This window comes from Mustela nigripes, chromosome 2, assembly GCF_022355385.1.
Source record: "Mustela nigripes isolate SB6536 chromosome 2, MUSNIG.SB6536, whole genome shotgun sequence".
NCBI classification, from domain to species: Eukaryota; Metazoa; Chordata; class Mammalia; order Carnivora; family Mustelidae; genus Mustela; species Mustela nigripes.
The window spans coordinates 106523729-106551438 of NC_081558.1; positions in this window are offsets into that span (position 1 = coordinate 106523729).

The following is a 27710-nucleotide window of genomic DNA, read 5'->3' on the forward strand; positions in this document are numbered from 1 at the left end:
TCAGGTCTCTTCTGATTTGGATAGTGTATATTTTTCTAGTGCCATTGCTGCATTTTAATATTTTGTTCTCTCATTCATCTATTCTTATTTGGATAAAATAAGGGCAGAAAAAGTCACCTCAATAAATAAATAAATAAATAAGAGGCAGTACTAATGGCTAGAGACTTAATCAATACAGACATTAGTAAGATGTCAACTAGAGTTCAGAATAATGACTATCAAGGGACTAGCTGGGCTCACAAAAAGCATGGAAGATATTAGAGAGTTCCTTTCTGGAGAAATAAAAGAACTAAAATCTAAACAAATTGAAATTTATAAAGCTATTAATGAGGTACAATAAAAAATGGATGCTTTTACACCTATGACAAATGAGGCAGAGGAGATAATTAGTGATATAGAAGACCAAATGATGAAGAATAGGAAGCTGAGAAAAAAGATACAAACAACTTCTGAATCACAAGGCAAGAATTTGAGAGATAAGTGATACCATAAAATGAAACAATATTAGAATAATTGGGATCCCAGGAGAAAAAAGAGAGAAAAGGGCAAAAGATAAATTGGGGCAAATTATAGCAGACAAGTTCCCTAATTTGGGAAAGAGAACAAGCATCAAAATATAGGAGGCACAGGGACACTCATAAAAATCAATAAAAATAGGTCCAGGGGTGCCTGGGTGGCTCAGTGTGTTAAAGCTTCTGCCTTCAGCTCAGGTCATGATCCCAGGGTCCTGGGATCGAGCCCCATATCAGGTTCTCTGCTCAGCAAGGAGCCAGCTTCCTCCTCTCTCTCTCTCTCTCTGCCTACTTGTGATCTGTCAAATAAATAAATAAAATCTTTAAAAAAAAATAGGGGGGCATAGGGGGGCGCCTGGGTGGCTCAGTGGGTTAAAGCCTCTGCCTTCAGCTCAGGTCATGATCCCAGGGTTGTGGAATCGAGCCCCGCATCGGGCTCTCTGCTCAGCGGGGAGCCTGCTTCCCCTCTCTCTCTGCCTGCTTCTCTGTCTACTTGTGATTTCTGTCTGTCAAATAAATAAATAAAATCTTTAAAAAAAAAATAGGTCCACAGCCCATCATCTAATATTAAAACTTACAACTCTTAGTGACAAAAAGAAAATCCAGAAAGAAGCTTGGGACAAGAAGTCTGTAACATATAATGGTAGAAATATTATTTGGCAGCAGACATATCCACGGAGACCTGACAGGCTAGAAAGGACTGGCATGATATATTCAGAGCACTAAATGAGAAAATTAGGCAGGCAAGAGTACTATATCCAGCTAGGCTGTCGTTGAAAATAGAAGGAGAGATAAAAAGCTTTCAGGACAAACAAAAACTAAAATAATTTGCAAACACCAAACCAGCCCTATAGGAAATATTAAAGGAGTCCTCTAAGCAAAGAGAGAGCCTAAAAGTAGTAGACCAGAAAGGAACAGAGACAATATACAGTAACAGTCACCTTACAGGCAATACAATGGCACTAAATTAATATCTTTCAATAGTTACCCTGAATGTAAAGGGGCTAAATGTCCCAATCAAAAGAAACAGGGTATCAGAAGAGATAAAAACAAAACAAAACAAAAATAAACAAGACTTATTGATATGCTGTCAACAAGAAACTCATTTTATTTTTTTTAAAGATTTTATTTATTTATTTGACAGAGAGAGATCACAAGTAGGCAGAGAAGCAGGCAGAGAGAGAGGAGAAAGCAGGCTCCCCGCTGAGCAGAGAGCCGGATGTGAGGCTCGATCCCAGGACCCTGGGATCATGACCTGAGCCAAAGGCAGAGGCATTAGCCCACTGAACCACCCAGGTGCCCCAAGAAACTCACTTTAGACAAAAAAAAAAACCCTCCAGATTTAAAGTGAGGGGGTAGAAAAATAATTATCATGCTAATGGACATAAAAAGAAAGCTGGGTGGTAATCCTTCTATCAGACAATTTCGATTTTAAGCCAAAGACTATAATAAGAAATGAGGAAGGACACTGTATCACACTTAATGGGTCTATCCAAGAAGAAGATCTAAAAATTTTAAATATCTATGCCCCTAACATGGGAGCAGCCAATTATATAACCCAATTAATAACAAAATCAAAGAAACACATTGAAAATAAGACAGTAATAGTAGGGGACATTAACACCCCCCTCATGAAATGGACAGATCATCTAAGCAAAAGATCAAAAAGAAAATAAAGTCTTTAAATGACACACTGGACCACATGGGCATCACAGGTATATTCAGAACATTTCATTCCAAAGCAATAGAATGCACATTCTTCTCTAGTGGACATGGAACATTCTCCAAATAGATCACATTCTGAGTCACCAATCAGGTCTCAACTGGTACCAAAAGATTGGGATCATTCCCTGCATATTTTAAGACCACAATGATTTGAAACTAGAACTCAACTACAAGAAGGTTGGAAAGAACTCACATACATGGAGTTGGAAAAGCATCCTACTAAAGGGTAAATGGGTCAACCAGGAAATTAAAGAATTTTAAAAATTCATGGAAACAAATGAAAATGAAACACAACTGTTTAAAATCTTTGAAACACAGGAAAGGCAGTCCTGAGAGGAAAGTATACAGCAATACAAGCCTTTCTCTAGAAATAAGAAAGGTCTCAAGTACACAATCTAACCCTGCACCTAAAGGGGCTGGAGAAAGAACAGCAAAGAAAGCCTAAACCCAGCGGGAGAAGAGAAATCATAAAGATCAGGGCAGAAATCAATGAAATAGAAACCAACAGTAGAATTAAACTGGAATCTGGTTCTTTGAAAGAATTAATAATATTGATAAATGCCTGGTCATACTTATCAAAAAGAAATGAGAAAGGACCGAAATTAATAAAATCATAAATGAAAGAGGAGAGAGATCACAACCAACACCAAGGAAATATAAACAATTACAAGAACACATATGAACAGCAAATTTGACAAACTGGAAGAAATAGATGCATTCCTAGAGACATATAAACTACCAAAACTGAACAGGGAAGACATAGAAAACCTGAATAGACCCATAAACAGTAAGGAGATGGAAGTAGTCATCAAAAATCTCCCAACAAACAAGAGCCCTGGGGAAGACAGCCTCCTAGGGGAATTCTACAAAACATTTAAAGAAGAATTAATTCCTGTTCTCCTGAAACTGTCCCAAAAATGGAAATGGAAGAGAAACTTCCAAACTCATTTTGTGAGGTCAAAATTACCTTGATCTCAAAACCAAAGATCCCATCAACAAGGAGAATTACAGACCAATATCCTTCATGAGCACAAATGCAAAAATCCTCACCAAAATACTAGCCAACAGGATCCAACAGTACACTAAAAGGATTATTCACTACAACCAAGTGGGATTTATTCCTGGGCTGCAAGGGTGGTTCAACACTTGCAAATAAATCAATGTGATACAGTACAATAATGAAAGAAACAACCATATGATACTCTCAATAGATGCTGGAAAAGCATGTGACAAAGTACAGCATCCTTTCTTGATCAAAACTCTTCACAGTGTAGGGATAAAGGGTACAGACATCAATATCATCAAAGCCATCTATGAAAACCCCACAAAAAATATCATTCTCAATGGAGAAACACCCGGAGAGCATTCCCCCTAAGGTCAGGAACACAGCAGGGATGTTCACTCTCATCACTTTTTTTCAACATAGACTAGAAGTCCTAGTCTTGGCAATCAAAAAACAAAAAGAAATAAAAGGCATCTGAATCATCAAAGAAGTCAAACTCTCACTCTTTGCAGATGATATGACACTTTATGTGGAAAACCCAAAAGACTCCACTCTAAAACTACTAGAACGTATACAGGAATTCAGTAAACTGTCAAGATATAAAATCAATGCACAGAAATCAGTTGCATTTCTATACACCAACAGCAAGACAGAAGAAAGAAATTAAGGAGTCAGTCCCACTTACAATTGCACCCAAAACCATAAGATACCTAGAAATAAACCTAACCAAAGAGGCAAAGAATCTGCACTCAGAAAACTATAAAGTACTCATGAAAACAATTGAGGAAGACACAAAGAAATAGAAAAAAACATTCTATGCTTATGCATTTATTTCTATGAATAAAGATTTCTTTATTCATAGAAAATGCTGATGCTACCTAAAGCAATCTACATATTCAAAGCAATCCCTATCAAAATACCATCATTTTTATTTTCAAAGTAATTGAACAAATAATCCTAAAATGTATGGAACCAGAAAAGACCCTGGATATCCAGAGGAATCTTGAAAAAGAAAGCCAAAGTTGGTGGCATCACAATTCCAGACTTCAAGCTCTATTACAACAGCTATTACAAAGCTGTAATCATCAAGACAAGATGGTACTGACACAAAAACAGACACATAGATCAATGGAACAGAAGAGAGAGCCCAGAAATAGATCCTTAGCTTTATGGTCAACTAATCTCTGACAAAGCAGGGAAGAATGTACAATGGAGGGACGCCTGGGTGGCTCAGTTGGTTGGACGACTGCCTTCGGCTCAGGTCATGATCCTGGATTCCTGGGATCGAGTCCCGCATCGGGCTCCCAGCTCCACAGGGAGTCTGCTTCTCCCTCTGACCTTCTCCTCGCTCATGCTCTCTCTCGCTGTCTCTCTCTCAAATAAATAAATAAAATATTAAAAAAAAAAAAAAAGAATGTACAATGGAAAAAAGACAGTCTCTTCAACAAATTGTATTGGGAAAATTGGACAACCACATGCAGAAGAATGAAACTGGACCATTTCCTTATACCACACACAAAAATACACTCATAGTGGGTGAAAAATCTCAGTGTGAGACAGGAATCCATCAAAATCCTGGAGGAGAACACAGGTAGGAAATTCTTGGACCTCAGCTGCGATAACTTCTTCCTATCACCAAAAGCAAGGGAAACAAGGGTAAAAATGAACTATTAGGACTTCATAAGATCAAAATCTTTTGCACAGCAAAGGACACAGTCAACAAAACCAAAAGACAACTGACAGATGGGAGAAGATATTTGCAAATGACATACCAGATAAAGGGCTAGTATCCAAAATCTATAAAGAACTTATCAAACTCAACACCCAAAGAACAAAAAATCCAATCAAGAAATGGGCAGAAAATATGAGCAGACATTTCTGCAAATAATACATCCAAATGGCCAACAGACATATGAAAAGGTGCTCAACATCACTTGGCATCAGGGAAATACAAATCAAAACCATAGTGAGATACCACCTCATACCATTCAGAATGGCTAAAATTAACAAGTCAGGAAATGACAGATGTTGGTGAGAATGTGGAGAAAGGGGAACCATCCTACACTGTTGGTGGGAACTCAATCTGGTGCAGTCATTCTGGAGAACAGTATGGGAGGTTCCTCAAAAAGTTGAAAATAGAGCTACCCTATGACTTAGCAATTGAACTATCAGGTATTTACCCTAAAGATACAAATGTAGTGATCCAAAGAGGCATGTGTACCTGAATGTTTATAGCAGCAATGTCCACAATAGCCAAACTATGGAAAGAACCTAAATGTCCATCAACAGATGAATGGATAAAGAAGATGTGAATATATATATATATATACACATATATATATATGTGTATATATATATATGTGTATATATATATATGTGTGTGTGTGTGTGTATGTATATATTTATATGTATATATGTATGTATATATGTGTGTGTATATGTATATATATATACATACATATAAATATATATATGTCGTTGTCATTTGCAATGACATGGTTGGAAGTAGTGGGTGTCATGCTAAGTGAAATAAGTCAGAGAAAGAAAATTATCATATGATCTCTCTGATATGAGGAATTTGAGAGGCAGGGCAGCATACTGATGGGGGTAGGGAGCAAAAAAATGAAACAAGATGGGATCAGAAGGGAGACAAACCATAAGACTCTTAATCTCATGAATCAAATTGAAGGTTGTTGTGGTGGAGGGGTCAGGGATATAGTGACTGGGTTATGGACCTTGGGGAGGGTATGTGCTATGGTGTGTGCTGTGAAATGTGTAAGCCTGATGATTCACAGACCTGTACTTCTTGGGTAGAAACAATACTTTATATATGAACATAAAAAAAAAGATTTCCCAATAGCCAATACTGAGAAAAGTTGAACAACAAAATTAAGTAGTATTGGATTATAACCAAAACTATAATGTAATTATCCATGAGTCAATATTGGTATAAATAAATGATTAAATAAATAGAAAATAGACAACTCTCCTGCACAGAACTCCAAATAATATATACAGAAACTCTATCTTATAACAGGTGAACAATAATCTCCACTTCCTAGGCGTGTACTCTACATAGTGACTGTTTTCTAAAGTAGTGTTTGAAAAGGAGGAAAGAGAATAACTTTACAATGGATACGTTGGACAGTCACTACTTTAGCCAATGAACAAGATTAACATCAAAAGTGACTAGTCAAATTGTCAATATACCCATGATACTATGTGATGAGAACAGAATCCTATACCATTTTTTATTTTAACTCTGTAATATTCTCAAAAATCTGATAATTTAAGCCCAACTGTGAGAAACATATTCAGACAAACACCACTGAAGGACATTCTTCAAAAATATCTAACCAGTATTCCTCAAAACTGTCAAAGTCATTAAGAACAGGAAAGTTTAAGGAATAGTTACAGCCAAGAATAGTCAAAGGAGACATTATGACTAATTGTAAGACATGATAAGGAATAGGATCCTGGAATTGAAAAGGGACATTAGGTAAAAATTAAGAAAATCAGAATAACCTAAGGACTTCAGCATATATATTAAATTGGCTCATTACTTATAATAAAAGTACCATATTATGTAAGATTTTAACAGGGGAAAGTGAGTACAAAGTATATTGGAAATTATACAATGTTTATAATTTTTCTGTAAATTAAAAATTATTCTGACACCTCAATGGTTAAACCTCCAGTCAATCCATTTAGAAATGGTCAAAAGACATGAACAGACATTTCAACAAACAGGATAGACAGATAGCAAATAAGCTTATGAATTAATTCATCATCATTGGTCATTAGGGAAATGTAAATTAAAATCACAATGAGATACCACAACATACCCATCAGAATAACTAAAATATAATGGTGATACACTAAATTCTGGTGATGATTTGGAGAAACTGTATACTCATACACTGCTGATTAAAATATTAAATGGTACATTCATTCTGGAAAACAGTTTGGAAGTTAAAATAAACATGCAGTTGCTATCCTGGGCATATATCCCAGAGAAACAAAGACACGTGTTAACACACACAAAACACACACGTGCATGCACACACGCGCGCACACACACACACACACAGAAATTGCCAGTAAAGAAATGTGTATAGGAGCTTTACTCATCACAGGACAAAACATAAACAACCCAGATATGTTTCAATGGATGGATAGTTTAAAAACTGTGGTAATCTATACCATGGAATTTTACTCATTAAAAAAAAAAAAAAAAGAAAGAAAGAAAGAAAGGATGAAACAGAATGACCTATTGATACACATAACAATTTGGATGAATCTCCAGAGAATTAAGCTGAGTAAAAAAAAACAATCCCAAAAGTAATATACTGTATGATTCTATTTATACAATATTGCTAAAATTTCAAAATTATATAAATGGGAAGCATGTTAGCTTCCTGGGGTTTAAGAATGAGATTAGCGAGGTGAGACAGGAGGGATAAGAGTGTGGTTATTAAAGGACAATATAAGGATACTTGAGATAGTAGTAATGTTTTCTCTCTGGGGTGTATTGATATTTATATCCTGGTTGTGATATTTTACTATAATTTTTGTATGACTTTACCATTGAGGAAGACTGATGAAGGGGACATGGGATCTCTTTTAATTATTTCTTCTTTTTTGGATGATATTTAATTTTTTCTAGATTTCTTGAGGTATAAAATTGTGTATATTTAAAGTATACAGTGTGATGATTGATATATGTATGTATTATAAAATATTTGCCAAAATCAAGTTGATTAACACATCTAATATCTCACATAGTTAACTCCTATGTGTGTGAGGAGACAATACTAAAGATCTATCTTCTCTCCTAGCACATTTCAAGGAAATATAATACAGGATTATTTACTATAGTCATCATGATGTACACTAGATCCCCAGAACATATTCATCTTATAACTAAAATTTTTGTACCATTTGACTAACATCTCCCCATTCCCTCTGCACTCAGCTCCTGTCAACCACCATTCCACTCTTCTACTCTCTGTTTCTCTGAACTTGACGGGGTTTTTTTTTGTTTTTTTTTGTTTGTTTGTTTTTTGTTTTTGTTGTTGTTGTTGTTGTTTTTAGATTCCATATATAAGTGAGATCATATAGTATTCACATTCCTCTGTCTGGTTTATTTCACTTAGTGTTATTCCCTCCATGTTCATCCATGTCTTCATGTTATTCCTGACAACTGCATGTGAATTTATAATTATATACCAAACTATTAAATGTAAAGCCATTACATTTTATTTTAATTTACAAAAAATGACATACAACTAAAAATGCAAATGCTTATCTTAGAAAGGAAGAAAGGCATATGTAAAAAGAAAAAAAAATCAGTGATCCAAGGTTTGATCTTAGAAAGGTGGAAAAAGAATACCAAATTAAAATGAAGCTAGGTAGAAGGATAGGAGTAATAAAGAGTAGAAGTAAATGAAAATAAAAAAGAGACAAATAATAAGACATTAACAAAACCAAAACCTAATTTTTTGCAAAAATAAATAAACAATCTCCTAAATACACTAAGAAAAAGAAAAAGGAAAAAATAACAAATACCAAAAATGAAGGAAGGGTTTTTGCTACTGACTCTATAGACATTAAAAGTAATGTCTATATAATAATATGAATACCATTATGCCAACAAATTTGTCAGTTTATATGAAATGGAAATTAGCCCTAAAAAATGCAACTCACAAAAGTTAACACAATAGCAATAAGAAAACCTGAATAGTCTGATACATACATTTTTAAATCACATTATCAAGAATCTTCACACAAAACTCCAAGCCCAAATTGTTTCAAGTATTAATTCTATTGAAGATCCAAGAAAGAAATAATATCAGCATTATATAAACTTCTTCAGAAAATAAAAAAGGCACTGACAAAACCATTTTTTAAACATTTTATTTATTTGACAGATCACAAGTAGGCAGAGAGGCAGGCAGAGAGAGGGGGAGGAAGGCTTTCCGCTGAGGAGAGAGCCCGTTGCGGGGCTCAATCCCAGGACCCTGGGATCATGACCTGAGCTGAAGGCAGAGGCTTAACCCACTGAGCCACCCAGGCACCCCTGACAAAATCATTTTATAAGGTTAACATAAATCTAAGAGTAAAACATGACAAAGATATTGAGAACAATGAATAATTATGGCCCAATATCCCTCATAAACATAGACACAAAAATTTCTAGGAAAATATTATAAAACTAAATAATATAGAAACTATAACATAATATAAATAATTAAATTTCCTCCCCCAAATACAATATTGGTCTAATAAATATCAACCCATGTAATTCACTATATTAACAGAATTTGAAAAAAGTGACTACTTCAATATATGCTTTTGACAAAATTCAATACCCATTCATAATAAAACTCTCAGCAAAATAGAAATAGTAAGCATATCATCCAAAATGTATTACTAACATTATATTTAAGAGTGACAGACTAAATTTCTGGTTAAGATCAAGAGCAAAGTGAAGAAGCCCACATCCTCCATTTCTATTCAACACTTGTATCAGAGGTCCTATCATTTGGAATATGGAGAGTAGAAGCAATAAAACATATAAAGTTCATAAATAAAGAAGTAGAACAGCCTTTTTGGGAAATGCTGTCTTTGCTTACATGTGAAAAAAATCAATTAATTTATAAAACGACTATTAGAATTAGTAAGTAAACTTTCCAGGATTATAGGACAGAGTGAATATAACAATATTTTGCATTTGAATATACTGAAACAAATAGATGTAAAATATGTTTTTATTTATTTTATTTTTTTAAAAGATTTTATTTATTTATTTGACAGAGATCACAAGTATGCAGAGCAGAGAGCCCTATGTGGGCTGGATCCCAGGACCCTGGGATCATGACCTGAGCTGAAGGCAGAGGCTTTAACCCACTGAGTCACCCAGGCACCCCCTTTTTTACTTTTCTTAAGCTGAAAGATTGTTGGTGGCTTCATCTCACACTAACTTATTTGGGGGGAAAAGAAAGTCTTCATATGATCCTGTTTGTGTAATAAAAAAGTCTTCCAAACAGCTCCCTTGTCACCAGCATCAACAGCAGCTGAACAGGGTTCGGTTGTTGCATAGTGAGAATTACTCTTCATTTTAAAGGAATCAAAAATGTTTGGGGCAAACAAGAGCCCTGGTTACACATGACCAAAATTAAAAAAAAATTTTTGATTTGCTCATGGAAAGTGTTGACTAAGCTTTTTTTCTGTAAAGTTAATTAATCAATCAATCAATCTTTTTAAAAAGATTTATTTATTTATTTGATAGAGAGAGATCACAAGTAGGCAGAGAAGTAGGCAGAGAGAGAGAGGGGGAAGCAATTTCCCTGCTGAGCAGAGTCCAATGCCGGGCTCCATCCCAGGACCCTGATATCATGACCTGAGCTGAAGGCAGAGGCTTAACCCTCTGAGCCACCCAGGCGCCCCAAAATACAAGTTTTTAAAATCCATTTACATAGAAAAACATGACAAGGAAAACCAAAGTCTCCACAATAAAAATTATAAAATCTTATTGAGAGAAATTAAAGAAGGTCTAAATAAATGGAGTGATATATTTTGTTAATGGATTGGAACACTCAATATTGTTAAAATGTCAATTCTCCACAAAATGAGCTACATATTCAATGCAGTTCCAACAAAAATATGGCAGTTTTTTTGTAGAATGTGGTTCTACACAATCTTTCATACAAGCTGGTTCTAAAATTTGTATACACCTACAAAGATGTATTACCCTGTTAAGGTAATTACCTTAACATTACCTTGTTAAGCACTTTCTTACAAAGAACGAGGTTATAATAACTACCATACTTGATTTTAAGATTCAAAAGAAAGCTACAGATGGGGTGCCTAAGTGACTCAATTAGTTAGGCATCTGACTCTTGATTTAAGCTCAGGTCATGATCTCAGGGTTGTAGGATGAAGCGACACATCCCGCTCTGCCGTGGTCATGGAGGCTGCTTAAGAATCTCTCTCTTGGGGCACCTGAGTGGCTCAATGGGTTAAGCCTCTGCCTTCGGCTCAGGTCATGATCTCAGGGTCCTGGGATCTAGCCCCATATTGGGCTCTCTGCTCAGCGGGGAGCCTGCTTTCCTCCCTCTCTCTCTCTCTGCCTGCCTCTCTGCCTACTTGTGATCTCTGTCTGTCAAATAAATAAATAAAATCTTAAAAAAATATATAAGAATCTCTCTCTTCCTCAACCTCTCCCCCTCTTCTCCACCCACCCAAAATAAATGAATTAACAAATGAATAAATAAATAAACAAAAAAATAAAACTACAGAAAGAGTGGGAGTGGCACAAGTTTAGGCATACAGAAAAACAGAACAAAATCAAGGGGTTCAGAAATAGATCCACACAAACATAGGTTGATTTTTGACAAAATTACCAAAGCAATTAAATGCATAAGGAAAATTATTTTTAATAAATATTACTGGATTAAATTTCCATACAGATTTTTTAAAATTAGATAAAAAAATTCTTATCTTATAACACACACTGGATATTGTACATAGACCTAATGTATAATGTAAAATAACATTTCTAGAGGGATTAAGCAAGAGGTTAAGTTTCATAGAACACAAAATATGAATGATTAAGAAAACATTGGTAAGTTGAACCTGTTAAAAAATAAAATTCAATTGAGTAAATTTGAAGATCTAATTGACTTTATTAAACATTCATGAAATGGACAGCATCCCCTCTAGCAAATAGAAGGGAGTGACATAGAGCTGCAGAAAAGGAAAGGTTTTAAAGGTGGGGAGAGGAAATTATTAGCAGAGAATATATTGTTTTGAGTGATTAAAGGTTATATTCCTGGGGGTTAAAATCATAGTTAGGTTAGGTATTAAGTCTTAAGTGACCATTTGGGCCTGTGAATTTCTTTTTTACAAATTTAATCAAAACTTAAAATTTTCTTCCAGGAAATCACTGTTAATTTACCCAAAAGCAACCCCCAGACTGGGAGATAATAATCACAGCATGAGACAAAAGACATGGATCCAGAGGATATAAAGAAGTCTCATAATTAAAAAATGAAGATGTATGGGCACCTGGGTGGCTTAGTCAGTTAAACATTTGCTTTCAGCTTGGGTCTGAACCCAGGGTCTTGGGATAGAGCCCCCGACGGACTCCCTGCTTAGCAGGGGGTCTGCTTCTCCCTCTGGCCCTTCCCCCTGTTCATTTTCTCTCTCTCTCTCTCTTTTCCTCACACACACACACACACACACACAAATAAATAAAATCTTAAGGAAAAAAAAAAGAAAATATAAACAACCCAATAGAAACAGGCAAATGTTTGGGGCACCTGGATGGCTCAGTCGGTTAAGCGGCTGCCTTCAGCTCAGGTAATGATCCCAGGGTCCTAGGATTGAGCCTGACATTGGACTCCCAGCTCAGCGGAGAGCCTGCTTCACCCTCTCCCCTCTCTACTGCTCTACTTGTTGTCTCTGTATCTCTCTGTCAAATAAATAAGTAAACAATTTTTGTAAAAATGGAAACAGGCAAAGGTTTTGAAGAACCACATAGGCAAAAATGATCTGCAAATGGTCAAGAAACACTTGAAAAATATGCTCAAAATCCTTAGTCGTCAGTGAAAAACAAATTAAAATTACAAAGAAATGACACTGCATATATTTTTAAAAGACTGATAAGGAAATAAAGACTGAAAACTGGTGGTGGTAAGTTTGTAGAGCAACCAGAATACTTGCCTAGGGCTGTATTAAACATATTAAATGAAATTTAATTAAATGTATTAAATGAAAATTAAACCCATTCTTTTTTTTTTCTTTTTAAATTTTATTTATTTGACACAGAGAGAGATCACAAATAGAGAGGCAGGCAGATAGAGGAGGGGGGAAGCTGGCTTCCTGCTAAGCAGAGAGCCTGATGTAGGACTCAGTCCAGGACCCTGACATCATGACATGAGCCAAAGGCTGAGGAAGGCAGAGGTTTAACCCACTGAGCCACCCAGGTGCCCAGTGCTGGTGAAATTAAAGCCAATCACAGACCAAGCAGTCACTGTATTTGTGTTGCCCCAGAAAGACAAAACGGTGGTCATTGTAGAAGGAGGAAATGTTTGAAGCTCTAGGCTCTTCACAGAGACAAGTTAAAAAAAGAAATATGTTTATATCCTAGTACAAATATGACCTCTTCTGTTAATTTTTCATTCATCGGCCACCAGTTTCTTCTACAAAGCTAGACAAAGTATTCCCTCCTCCTTTGTAAACGCCTTCTATGTTTCATCACCTTGCTGAGCAATGGAGTTTTACAGCAGCAGCCAAGACACACATTCCTGGCTGGCTGTGTTTTCAAAAACACTCTGTCGGTATTCCTGTGACAGCAAGGTTATTATATTTTACATTTAACCCATGTATGCCTACATGCTCCACTAGGTTGTCAGTTAACTATCAAAAGAATGTATGTTAACTTTTCTTTTTTTTTATTCCACAGCACCCAGCATAATGCTTGGTGCACAGTAGGTACAATGAGGTGAAGGAAGGGAGGGGAGGAGTGAGAGAGGAAGAAACAGCCCGTTTTGTTTAGTGCTTTATCTGTCTGAGTACTTCTCAGAATCTAAGGTAAACAACATCTCTATATAATTATGAAGACAACACAGTTTAAAGAAAAATAAATCTGCCTCCCAAATACTTAACACTGCCCACTAGGTTCATGGTTAACTAATTATCCAGTTAACTTGACAGTTAGCCAGAAGACTGGCTACAAGCTGAAAGTCAGTTTGGACAGTATTAGCAGCTATTTCATATGGATTTTCACAAGTGTTCATTTGTGCCTCTGTGTGTGAAATTCCTGCTGTGATTCGGGTTTGGGGACCAGCCATATGCAACATCCCAGCTGAGCCACTGTCTTCCCAAACCAGTCTTCCAGCCAGATGCTTAAGTAAACGTGGCTAATTGCTCTAGGTTCTCCTTTCAGCCTCCAAACTCATAGCTAGTGTGTTGGTTCACAACCTCGGGAGTCCCAGGGTGAAACTGGAAACTGTCCCAGGAAGAGCAGACTGCCTCAGATCCATAGGTAGCAAGTTTAACTAGGAAGGAACTTGCACAGGAGGCTTTTCTTCAGTGACACAAGGCAAGAAGGTCTCCCTATCAGTTGCTGGAGTCTTAGAAGTTTATGCAGAGGCCTTAACTGGGTTTGGTCACACATAAGATCCCAAAGTTGTCAACAACACCTCCTTCTCTCAAAGCCGTATCCTTCAAACAGCTTCTCCTATGCTCCTATGCTGGGAATAGTGGGCGAAACATACATGTCAAGGACAGATTGGGTGAGGAGCCTCTGATTGGCTGGGATCCAGCTTACCTGTCAATTGGATGGTCCTATGGTCACATCCAGGACCTCTTCCAACAAAAAATATAAACTGTCCTTGGATTCCATACCATGATTGCTCAGCAGACTAAATGTCTGGATGCACCTTGTGAATCCCTCTTAATGTGCCCTCAAAAGTCCTCTTTTCTGGATGTGCTGGAGTTAATAAAGAAGAGAGAATCTGACTCTGCAGCATATTCCTGACCACTTGTTTGTTGCCTCAAAATTAGAGTCATGACTGAAACAGAAAGGGCCAGATAGTCATTACTTCACAAACAAGAAGTAAAGAGAGGGGTGCCTGGGTGGCTCAATCATTTAAACATTGCCTTTGGCTCAGGTTATGATCATGGAGTCCTGGGATCAAGCCCTACCTTGGGCTCCCTGCTCAGCGGGAATCCAGCTTCTCCCTCTGCCCCTCCCTTACCCTACCCCCTGCTCTCATGGTCTCTCTCTCTCTAAGTGAATAAAATCTTTTTTTTTTTAAATTTTTTATTTTTTATAAACATATATTTTTTATCCCCAGGGGTACAGGTCTGTGAATCACCAGGTTTACACACTTCACAGCACTCACCAAAGCACATACCCTCCCCAATGTCCATAATCCCAGCCCCTTCTCCCAAACCCCCTCCCCCCAGCAACCCTAAGTTTGTTTTGTGAGATTAAGAGTCACTTATGGTTTGTCTCCCTCCCAATCCCATCTTGTTTCATTTATTCTTCTTCTACCCACTTAAGCCTCCATGTTGTATCACCACTTCCTCATATCAGGGTGATCATATGATAGTTGTCTTTCTGAATAAAATCTTTTTAAAAAACAAATAAGTAGAAAATGCCACTACTACAAACAACACTTTTTATTTCATAGTATCCTAATCATTTCTATAAATTCATGAGATAAAAATATTTCACTCATTATCCATATGAACAACATGAAGCTAAGTGAACAGAGAAGCATTCCAGTCATAAAGTATTCCAGTCTGGAATTAGAAGTAATCTTAACGTTCCCCTAGTTGAACCTTACTTCAAAAATAAAGAAAGAAGCTTGAGGGAAATAATAAATATTGTCGCATTACTGAAATGATGAAAACGCTCTCTCTGCTGCAGAAACACTAATAGTGATTTCACTTCTAAGAGGGACAGATTCATCTAGGTTCCACAGGAGAGGTGAGCCTGAGTTATACTCATTTTGTTTTTCTAAAACCTGCAGTTGCTGTTTTTTCTGTCTAGAAATATCCTTTCTTAGATACCTACGTAATACCTCACTTCATTCATGTCTTTGCTCAACAAATGTTACTTCCTAAGTGGGCCTCCCTAACACCCATTTCAAAATAACAGCTTCTGTCCCTTTCTATCCCTTTATCCCATATTACTTTCTTCATAACACTTATCACATCCTAACATCATAGTTGTATTTATTTGTTGACCTGTTAATTTTCTATATCTCCCTCTAGGATGTTTAAGTGTTATGGAAAGGCAGGGACTTTGTCATACTCCCAGCTGTATCCTTGGCCCTTTACAACAGTGGCTCACTCAGATTTAAACAATCAGTGACGATATTGCTGAAGGTGATGGGTAGTTGAGTTTTCTGAGTATCTCATAAAGGTCACTGTTTGTAATGGCGTACTCTAACACCATTTCCATATGTCCTTATGCATGTAAGCACATACATACAATACCTACACTAACACACATGTACAATGGCACACATACATAATAATGTTTGTCTTTATTTAATTCAGCAAATATTAAGTATCAAGATTTGCACCAGGTTCTGCTCATTTGGGTACAGTATGTTATGAAAGGAAAATGGCTGAAGACATGCTCTTTGCCTTCAGAGAATCTGCTGCCTGGGTATAATGAAGGAGCAGAAAACTTCCTCTGATGCAGGCTCACCTTCATTGACTGCTTAACTCTATGGTGTTTGATGACAGAATTTTGTAAAAGCTATTACAGAGATAACAAGGTTGTGCCTTACAACATCTTGAAAAGAGATCTGGAAAGTTTGGCACAAGGGATTTTGGAAGAGATCAATGAGCATTCTTTAAATGAGTAGAGAAGAAAGAAGAAAAACATTCCTGATAGAGAAACAATGTCCGAGTTCCTAAAAGACTAAATATGTGGAGGCAAGTTCACTGAATGAATATGTTAGTGGTAACTTTTGGCAGTATTTGAGTACCATTCATAGACATTTGGAGTTTAGTTTCTTGCTAATGTGATGCCATTGATGATTTTGCCCAAGGGAGAAACATGAAACAGTAATTTTGTAGTGTTTATGTAACATCAGTCATTGTCTGAAAAAAATTGACATGTTATTTAATCCTCTCAATATGTTGAGAATAAGATTGTAGGATTGAGGAAACAAATTCTCAGAAAAGATAAATAATCTGAAAGGGTAAAACAGCTCATAGGTGCACAGAATAGTTTTAAAACAAATCTTCTGATATGGGGTTTAGGGTTTATTCCATTCTGCCTACCCTGAATAAATCTTCAGTTTGCAACATTATTTTGGAGGCATTATTTACGAGAGTTTAATGAGAAAAAAAATCTAGTTATGGAATTCATTTAGGAATCTTCTGCAAAAGAAAAAAAAAAAAGATGGAGGGGGATGAAATAATGAAATAATGAGGGCCTGAACCAGAACAGAGGAATGGAAATGCAAGGACAGATGGGATAGGTAGTATGAGGTTATTACACAGACCACTGGACAACTGGGTATTTTCCCTCTGGGGTAGTTCAATTTTGAAGAAGGAAATAAAAGCAAATTGCATTCCATTATTATTTATTTATTTGGTCAACTAGCTTAAGGGAAGAAAAATGAAAATAGCAGTCAAATGTAAAAGCAGGTGCCAAGAAAGACTTTTAAAAGAAATGGGCACTGTATTTTTTTTTCTTTGCTTCTCTATCCTTCTTAAAAAAGAGACATAAAAGCTTTCAGTGTTTGTAGGTTTCCAAATCCACCCACTTACACCTGTTCAGAAACATCTGTTTTCTTGTAAAATGGAAAGTGCAAAAAATAAAAAGGCCAGCTAATAATAACATAGTGAAGAGGAAAACTTTTTGTTAGTTTATTTAGTTTTATTTGGTTTTTCTAGGCTAAAAACAAGGTAATCTCTAGAATGATAATGCTCTTAGAACTAAACTATACATTTTTAGTTAGCTCTCATCATGAATTTGGATTTCTTGAATTTCTTTATTTGTGAATGTAGGTAGTGCCTTCATTGTTCTCATATAGCTTTATCAATATGTGGATATTCTGGGTATTTTATGTCATTGTTTTAATTTATATATATATGTATATATATATTACAAAGCATTATATATATACATATATATAGCATAAAACATATTCTGATATATATATAGAGAGGGAGATAGATAACAGAAATAGAGAAATAATGAATTCTATTATCTCAGAATATATAGTCAAAACTGCTGACATCTTTTATTTTGGGTTTGCAAAGACCCTACCAGCTCTAAATCAGTGGTAATCTAGCATGATAATGACTCTTAGCAAGTGAATATCTAGCTAAGAAAATGCTATCTTGGACCTAAGAAATGAGTGAAGGAGACAGCCATATTAAAAGCAGGAGAGAGAGGATTCCAAAGTTACTAAGAGTAATGATTCTGAGGCCAGGATAAGCCTGGAATTTTCCAATGGGTAGAAAAGCCCAGTGTGAAAGAAGTGACAGAAGCAATGAGAGAGGACACTGTAAAGACCAGCAGGAACATGATCACACTTGCCTTGGAGCCCGTGGGGGAAATCTTATTTTCTATTTACAGTAGAAATGCATTGGAGTGTCTTATTCGAGAGAGTAACAGCTCTAATATATATTTCTAAAAGAATATTCTGATGACTCTGGTTAATGAATTTAGGGAGCAGGGGTAGAAGCAGGAGACCAGTCAAATGCTTTAACAATGGAGTTTATAGCTCTAAACTCATTTTGAGTTGGCCCATGTTGCACAGATTTTCTTCCATTTTAGAAAAGTAAAAAAATAATCTGAGGTGTTTTTGAATAATGATTAACTTGAAAAAGTAAAATACAGTTAAAAACTAAAATTTTTCTATGCAATACACAATACACAAAATTTCCTTTAGACATTAATAGTCATTTTACTCATAAAAAATATTGACAATATAACACACCAAACAATTTTCATTTATGTGATCTATTCCTTATAAAAGCTACTTACTGTCCTATTCTATCATATATCTGCTTTTAAACTCATTGAATTGCTATTATTTTAGCAGATGTTTTATTTAAGGATTGTGTCAAAAATATAAATTGCTATAAATTTAGGCCATTATAAGTACAGAAGTGTTTGATTTGACTTACTTCCCATGTCCATGAGACTTAGGTTTCTTTGTCCATGAGTAAAATGTAGCTGAGCCATTTGATAGTAAACATGGCTAATGCTTTTAAATGAAAGTGTATTTTCAATCTCGAGAAATACCTATTTAGTTGGAATAATGTGAACAGTTTACATTTTCTGCTAAAGTATGTTCAAACTTTAGTAGTGCTTGTGTAATGAGCTAGTCTACATTAAGCTCTAATAATGGTTTGCTGCATGATCATCACAATGATAATGTGTGTAATTTATCACACCTGCCATCGAAGGAGCCTAAGAATTTCACAAACAGCCCCTCATTAATCTATTCATTTAGTTCCTTTCCTCTTGAAAGTTTCTAAAGCTATTTAAGAAATTATGCACCAACAATGGCCAAGAGAAAGGTCTTGTAGCATTCAGTAAAAAAGAAATAGGTACAAGATCACAAAGATGGTAAGTTCCAAGTGAAATTACCTGGAGAATGGAGACAATCAAATATGTAAGAGATTCTTGTTTTGTTAAATTGAGCAAACACTAAAATATTTAGATCAGTTCCCTCATTTTAGAAGTTAGGAATACCATCCAGCTTCTTATTCATTCACTGCCCCTGGAGGCTTGAAGCGTGCTGAAGACCTAGACATCCATCACTCTAAAAGAAATCCTTGGGTTGCTCCAGTTCTGTGTAATTACACATTCAAAGACTGATTCTTGTGTAACTAAATCTGATGCTATGTTTAGAGATAATATAGTTGGTGTTCTAAAATATTCTGAGCTAGTGTTTATATTGTTTAGTCATAAATCACAAAGTATATTCTGATATATTAGTTAATGTTTATGTTCTTGGTTCTGTGAAAATTTACATGACTGGAGCCTTTTTTTTAAAGATTTTATTTTATTTATTTGACAGACAGAGATCACAAGTAGGCAGAGAGGCAGGCAGGAGAGAGGGGGGAAAGCAGGCTCCCCACTGAGCAGAGAGTTCGACATGGGGCTCAATCCCAGGACCCTGGGACCATGACCTGAGCCAAAGTCAGAGGCTTTAACCCACTGAGCCACCCAGGCGCACCTGACTGGAGCCATTTTAAAATAGAGTTGGAGAGGCTTCTGTAGAGAAACTGTCTTACCTACCTTTGTTTGAACTGGGCCAGATTTTTGGACTGGGGTCACCTGGGTGGCTCAGTAGGTTAAGTGTCTGACTCTTGATTTCCTCTCTAGTCATGATCTGAGGATTCTGAGATTGAGCCCGTTATTATGCCTCACACTGGATGTGGAGCCTGTTTAAGATTCTTTCTCTCCCTCTCCCTGTCCCCTTCCCCATCCCTCTCAAAAACAAATAAAAAACCTTTTGGACTGGGTAAAACAGAAGTTGTTTCAAGCAATTGTTTGAGAATTCAGTTGGACAAGGAGCAACCTGAGCAAAAGACTTTGGTTGTAGAATAGTTAAATAATACTTGCCACGAATAGTTTCACTTGTTAACACCAATAGAACAGTCAATCAGTGTGTAACTCAAAGCAGCTCAGTCTGTTACTGCTAACTGACATTTTTTTTTCTGTTATCCAAGTCATTAAATTGTGCCCCTTTTGTTTTCTTTCTTAAAAAAAAAAAAAAAAAAAAAAAACCTGTTTTCACCTACAAGCAGAAACACTATTGGGGTTTCCATCTGAATCTGTTCCTCAAATTGCGTTTCTTTGATCCCAAATAAATGCGCATTTGCCTCTCATTGTGGCTCTTTATTTTTCAGGATAACAGTTGGCATAAAATGTTAGGCGAGCTAGAATGTTAACAAGCAGCAAATAATTATTCTTTAATCTTAGTATCTCTTCACATATCTATTTATGTTACCAGATTATTGATTTTGTAAGCACTTACAAAACGCTTTCATTTGACAGTGGTTATGTAACTTTCACAAAATTCAAACCCTTAATCCAAGGTTTCTTCAAGGATAATAATAAAAATGTTTTCAGGGACTAGAAAAAGGAAGGAATAAATAGGCAGAGCACAAAGGATTTATAGAAGAGTGAAAATACTCTGTATGATACCATAATGTGGATATATGTAGTTATACATTTGTCCAAATCCACAGAATGTACAACAGCAAGAATGAACTATGATATAAACTATAGACTATGGATGATTATGATGTGTCAAGGTAGGTTCACCAATTGTAACAAATGTTCCACTTTGGTGGGGGATGCTGATAATGGGAGATTAGGCATGTGTATATGGGAAATTTCTGTACTTTTCTTTCAATTTTGCTGTGTACCTAAAACTGTTCTAAAAAAATAAAGTCATAGGTGACTGGGCCTTTCAGCCAACTGGCTGGTGAGGGTGGGAACAGGGCTTCACCTCCAAGGTAGAAATCTTCAGGAAAGCTGCCAGATCACAGTGGAGGTGATCTAACAACTATATCATCTAGTGCTTGGGGACTTCAGCAGCCCAGAGGTTAGGACTTTGCAGAAGAAAGCCATCCCCCTTGCAGACGAGCTTTGAAGCATGGACACAAACAGGGTAGATCCCATGGAGTCATTACTGGAGGACAGATGTCTATACTTGAGATCCTACAATGTGACAGAAGGCAACTATGCTGAAAACCTACTACAAGACTTCCATCCAGTTATGGGTGTGTGGCGGGGCGGGGGTGGATTTTTGCTTCCCCACGACAGGAGATATTTCTATGTGAAATCTGGGTGAGCAAGAGCCCTTCTTACATGGCCGTGTAGCTATTCCGGAAAAGGGTATCCTGTCAACATGTGGAAACACAACTTTAGTACTTCGCTATTATGAACACTAATGCTCCCACTTCTTTTAGCCACCTGAAAAAAAAAAAAAAATTGATGGTTAAGTATTTTTTAGTAACTTATTCTTCTGAAGACAGAATTGGGAAAGATCTAGCCAGAAAGAGGGAATGAGTTCCTAATGCTAGTGGAAGTAAAAGAACTGTCAGTTTCCAAGGAAATGGCTCAAGTATTTACTCACAGGCTGTTTGATACAGAAGATATTATTCCCTTAAGCTCCCCCCAGAAAGACTATCTACTAAATTGTATTTAAGTGAATTTTCCTGTTTAATTAACTGTGGACATTGCATCTGATCACTGTGACAACATGAATTGTCCTTTTTAGTTACTGTTTCGTGGACCTGAGCAGCCTTTTATTTTTACCAAACACACTTGAATTTGTTCTTCGGGTCCCACTTTGTTCTGAACAGAGACTTAATTTTCTTTGAAGGTCTGAAAAGTGTTTGCAGGAAACTACACTTTAAGAAATCCTAACCAGAACTAGCCATTCCACAAGATGATGCATGCAAAAGAAATTCTAGCCACACCTATTGATTCCCTTTCTGAAAAACAAACTTATAAAAATAGCCCTAGGAGAGCTAACAATACTGTACTGTACACTAAATTTTGCTAAAAAGGGTAGATCTTAAGTATTCTTACCATATGTAAATAAAAAAGGAGAGCACAAGAAAATTTAGGGAAGTGATGGATATGTTTGTGGTCTTAATGCTGATAATGGTTTCATGGGTGTTTGCTTAACCTCAAACTCACTGAATTGTATACATTAACTAAGTACAGCTTTTTACATGTCAGCTACAACTCAATAAAGTAGTTTTAATAAAATATTAATTAAAAACAAATTCAAAACATAATTTAAGGATAAATATAAATATTCACATTTACTGAAGAAAGCAAAGTAGTTAAAAACAGTTAATTACGGTTTATACTTAAAAAGTATTCCCCTAACAAAAAGAATTTAACTTTTCAAAAACATTCACTATAGGATTTATATACACATTACTTTGTATATCCCTATTTAAATTGAATATTTTATATTAGAATATTATTTAAAGCTCCTATGATGGGAAATAGTTTATACTGGAAAAATATTTAGATTCTCATTTGAAAGTACTGCTTGTATGCAACTGAGAAGCTGGAAAGCTTTGTGAAGAAGTCGTTGTGAGCAGATGCTTCCAATTAACTATATAAATGTCAAAGCAAGCATCCATCTATAGGTGAAAAGGTTTAGACAGAATAAAATGTCCTGTTAATTATAAAAGGACTGTCCCATTTGGAAATGGCATATGTTGATACGTTCTCTGACTGAATGGAATCAGAGCACCTACTTGGTTGCTTAATAATGTTGCTTAAAATTTATCTAAGGATTAGCACAAGGCATGGCTTCCTTATTTTCTATGGATATCAGAATTATCTGCAATAGAAAGCCTACAAAATAATTCAAAATTTAAGTAATTCTTGGGTCTGGGTACAAGCTTAAGGATGTTTGATCTCAAAGAATATTAATTGTGAAGATAATATTTAACAAACACCTGTATAGACACCACTCTACTAAAATTTAGCCAGCTTATCGTGTTATATAAAAGTAATCTTTATTATGAAACATAACATCATAAGTAAGGTCGAGTTTCCTAGAAATTCTTCTTGCATTCCTTTGCTCTCCTTTTCAAAAGATATCAAATATGCTTAATTTTGCATATGTCAACAGCATTTATGGTTGTATATGTTTACCTCTATCTCTACTTCTATTAGGGATGAATTGTATTATTTTATATGCTTTAAGTTTTACATAAATGCTATCCTGCTATACACAATTTTTTTTGCAACTTGTTTTTTTTTGCCATGATTTTGTGTTCTTTGATATTCACCTTTGTTGATATATGTAAATACAGTTCATTCATTTAAATTCCCTGTAGTATATCACATTATGGATATATTATAATGTGTTTATCAATTCACCGTTTGGCAAATACTAAGATGTTCTTCTATCATAATTCAACAATGTTTCCTTCTGTTTAGTTTTTTTAACCATATGCATGTTTCTCTGGAAATTGTTTTCACATTTACCTTTACTAGATATTGTCAAATTGATCTAAATGCATTTACTACTATATACTTCATCAAAAGAATGATCATTTGTTTGGTTTCACTTTCTTGTTTTTTTTATATTTTCTTTTTAATTTATTTGACACAGAGAGAGAGGGACAGAGAGAGAGAGAGAGCAAAACAAACAGCAGGAGCTACAGACTCCCCACTGAGCAGGGAGTCCAATGGAGGGTTCAATCCCAAGACTCTGGGATGATGACCTGAGCTGAAAGCAGACATTTACCCTACTGATCTACCCAGGTGCCCTGTTTGGTTTCATTCTTAACTACACATATTATTGTCAGGTTTTAATTTTTGCATGATGTATATTATCTTGTTAAGTATAAATTATCCTATTTTCTAAGAAACATAAGCTTTCTGTATTTTTTGACCAAATAGCTGTCCTCCGATAGGATCTTTATCATCTTCTCTTAGATTGTTTTTATTTTTCTTATAGATTTCTAAGATATAAATATATTCTGAGTAAAATATTGAGTGGCAACAAAAGCTAATAGACTTTTGGGAATAAATATACAGAAGTGTGCAAATCTTTTGTGATAAATATAAAACCTTAAATACATTAAATAAGGCAAATATGTTTGGAAAGATAATTCTTTGAACGGTATGAAAGACTAAGCATCATAAAAGTGTCAATTTTCTCTAGAGAATCTATCAATTCAATGTAATTCCAATCAAAATCTAAATAGTATTTTTAAAATGATACTTGATAATCTGATTCTAAAATTCATATTGAGCATGAAGAATCAAAAATAGCCAGGAACTTTCTGCAGAAGGAACTCAAGCTGGGAAAGTGTATCAGCCACCATCCATGCATCACTCCAGGTCCTTGTGGCCTCCCACTCTTGTTGTAGCTACTTCTGAGGCATCTCACTGTGCATGTGTTCCAACCTGACCACACCTCAAATCAGGACTTGCATTATCCTTCTTGTCTCCTGCCTCAGTGATTCCCTGTTCATGTCAACTTTGTTCAGCTCTGATACACAGACAACATGAAGAAGTACAAGAATAAATTCTAGATGAATAAATTTATTTCCCCTTTCCCTTGGAATGGACTGTAGAGACTCAATGAGACTCAATGTATTCTGCTTATTGAGAACAGTCCCATATATCCATCTATCAGTTACACCTAAGGGCTCACCCTCCTTCCTTGCATCATGTCACTTGTCCCTTACTTCTCCTCCAAGGGCTCGCATTCCCCAGCAAAGTTGTAGGATACAAGCTTTCCACTTTAGGATCTGCTTCTTGGGAAACCCATAATAAGACACAGCAACTGGTCTGTAAGATAGCCAAGGTTATCACAAAGCTATGGCTAAGACAATCTGACTGGTGTGGGCAATGACAAGCACACCAAAAGGATGGACTAGAATGACTTTAAAAAAATCCACACATAAAAAGAAATTTAATAAATTATATAGAAATGTCATAAATTACTGGGGAAAAGACATATTATTTAATAAATTATGAGGAAGCAAGTTTTTTTTTTTTTTAAGATTTACTTGTTTAATTATTTGGCAGAGCGAGAGAGAGATCACAAGTAGGCAGAGAGAAAGGAGGGAAGCAGACTCTCTGCTCATCAGAGATGTGGGGCTTGATCCCAAGACCCTGAGACTATGACCTGAGCCAAAGCAAAGGCTTAACCCACTGAGCTACTGAGGGGCCCCGCAATTGTTTACCATAAAGGAAAAAATGCTTCCTTACATCATAGATAAAAGTGTTTTGTTTTTTTTTAATGAAAGACCTGAATACGAAAAGCAAATATTTAAACATCCATAGGAAAAAATGGAGACTAGGATATTGAATATGGAATGGTTCCTTTTATCTATATAAAAATGCAAACCCTATGATAGTTGTCTTTCTCCGCTTGACTTATTTCACTAAGCATGCTACACACTAGTTCCATCCACGTTGTCGCAAATGGCAAGATTTTATTTCTTTTGATGACTGCATAGTATTCCATTGTGTATATATACCACCTCTTCTTTATCCATTCATCTGTTGATGGACATCTAGGTTCTTTCCATAGTTTAGCTATTGTAGACATTGCTGCTATAAACATTTGGGTGCCCGTGCCCCTTCAGACCACTACGTTTGTATCTTTAGGGTAATTACCCATTAGTGCAATTGCTGGGTCATTTTCAACATTTTGAGGAACCTCCATGCTGTTTTCCAGAGTGGTTGCACCAGCTTGCATTCCCACCAACAGTGTAGGAGGGTTTCCCTTTCTCCGCATCCTCGCCAGCATCTGTCATTTCCTGACTTGTTGATTTTAGCCATTCTGACTGGTGTGAGGTGATATCTCATTGTGGTTTTGATTTGTATTTCCCTGATGCCGAGTGATATGGAGCACTTTTTCATGTGTCTGTTGGCCATCTGGATGTCTTCTTTGCAGAAATGTCTGTTCATGTCCTCTGCCCATTTCTTGATTGGATTATTTGCTCTTTGGGTGTTGAGTTTGCTAAGTTCTTTATAGATTTTGGACCCTAGTCCTTTATCTGATATGTCGTTTGCAAATATCTTCTCCCATTCTGTCAGTTGTCTTTTGGTTTTGTTAACTGTTTCCTTTGCTGTACAAAAGCTTTTGATCTTGATGAAATCTCAATAGTTCATTTTTGCCCTTGCTTCCCTTGCCTTTGGCGATGTTCCTAGGAAGATGTTGCTATTGCTGAGGTGGAAGAGGTTGCTGCCTGTGTTCTCCTCAAGGATTTTGATGGATTCCTTTCTCACATTGAGGTCCTTCATCCATTTTGAGTCTATTTTCGTGTGTGGTGTAAGGAAATGGTCCAATTTCATTTTTCTGCATGTGGCTGTCCAATTTTCCCAACACCATTTATTGAAGACGCTGTCTTTTTTCTATTGGACATTCTTTCCTGCTTTGTCGAAGATTAGTTGACCATGGAGTTCAGGGTCTATTTCTGGGCTTTCTATTCTGTTCCATTGATCTATGTGTCTGTTTTTGTGCCAGTGCCATGCTGTCTTGATGATGACAGCTTTGTAATAGAGCTTGAAGTCCGAATTGTGATGCCATCTACTTTTGCTTCCTTTTTCAATATTCCTTTGGCTATTCGAGGTCTTTTCTGATTCCATATAAATTTGAGGATTATTTGTTCCATTCTTTGAAAAAAATGGATGGTACTTTGATAGGAATTGCATTAAGTGTGTAGATTGCTTTAGGTAGCATAGACGTCCAATTTTCCCAGCACCATTTATTGAAAAGGCTGTCTTTTTTCCATTGGACATTCTTTCCTGCTTTGTCGAAGATTAGTTGACTGTAGAGTTGAGGGTCTATTTCTGGGCTCTCTATTCTGTTCCATTGATCTATGGGTCTGTTTTTGTGCCAGTACCATGCTGTCTTGATGATGACAGCTTTGTAATAGAGCTTGAAGTCCGGAATTGTGATGCCACCAACGTTGGCTTTCTTTTTCAATATCCCTTTGGCTATTCGAGGTCTTTTCTGGTTCCATATAAATTTTAGAATTATTTGTTCCATTTCTTTGAAAAAGATGGATGGTACTTTGATAGGAATTGCATTAAATGTGTAGATTGCTTTAGGTAGCATAGACATTTTCACAATATTTATTCTTCCAATCCAGGAGCATGGAACATTTTCCCATTTCTTTGTGTCTTCCTCAATTTCTTTCATGAGTACTTTATAGTTTTCTGAGTATAGATTCTGTGTCTCTTTGGTTAGGTTTATTCCTAGGTATCTTATGGTTTTGGATGCAATTGTAAATGGGATTGACTCCTTAATATCTCTTTCTTCTGTTTTGCTGTTGGTGTAGAGAAATGCATAGGTAGCATAGACGTTTTCACAATATTTATTCTTCCAATCCAGGAGCATGGAACATTTTTCCATTTCTTTGTGTCTTCCTCAATTTCTTTCATGAGTACTTTATAGTTTTCTGAGTAT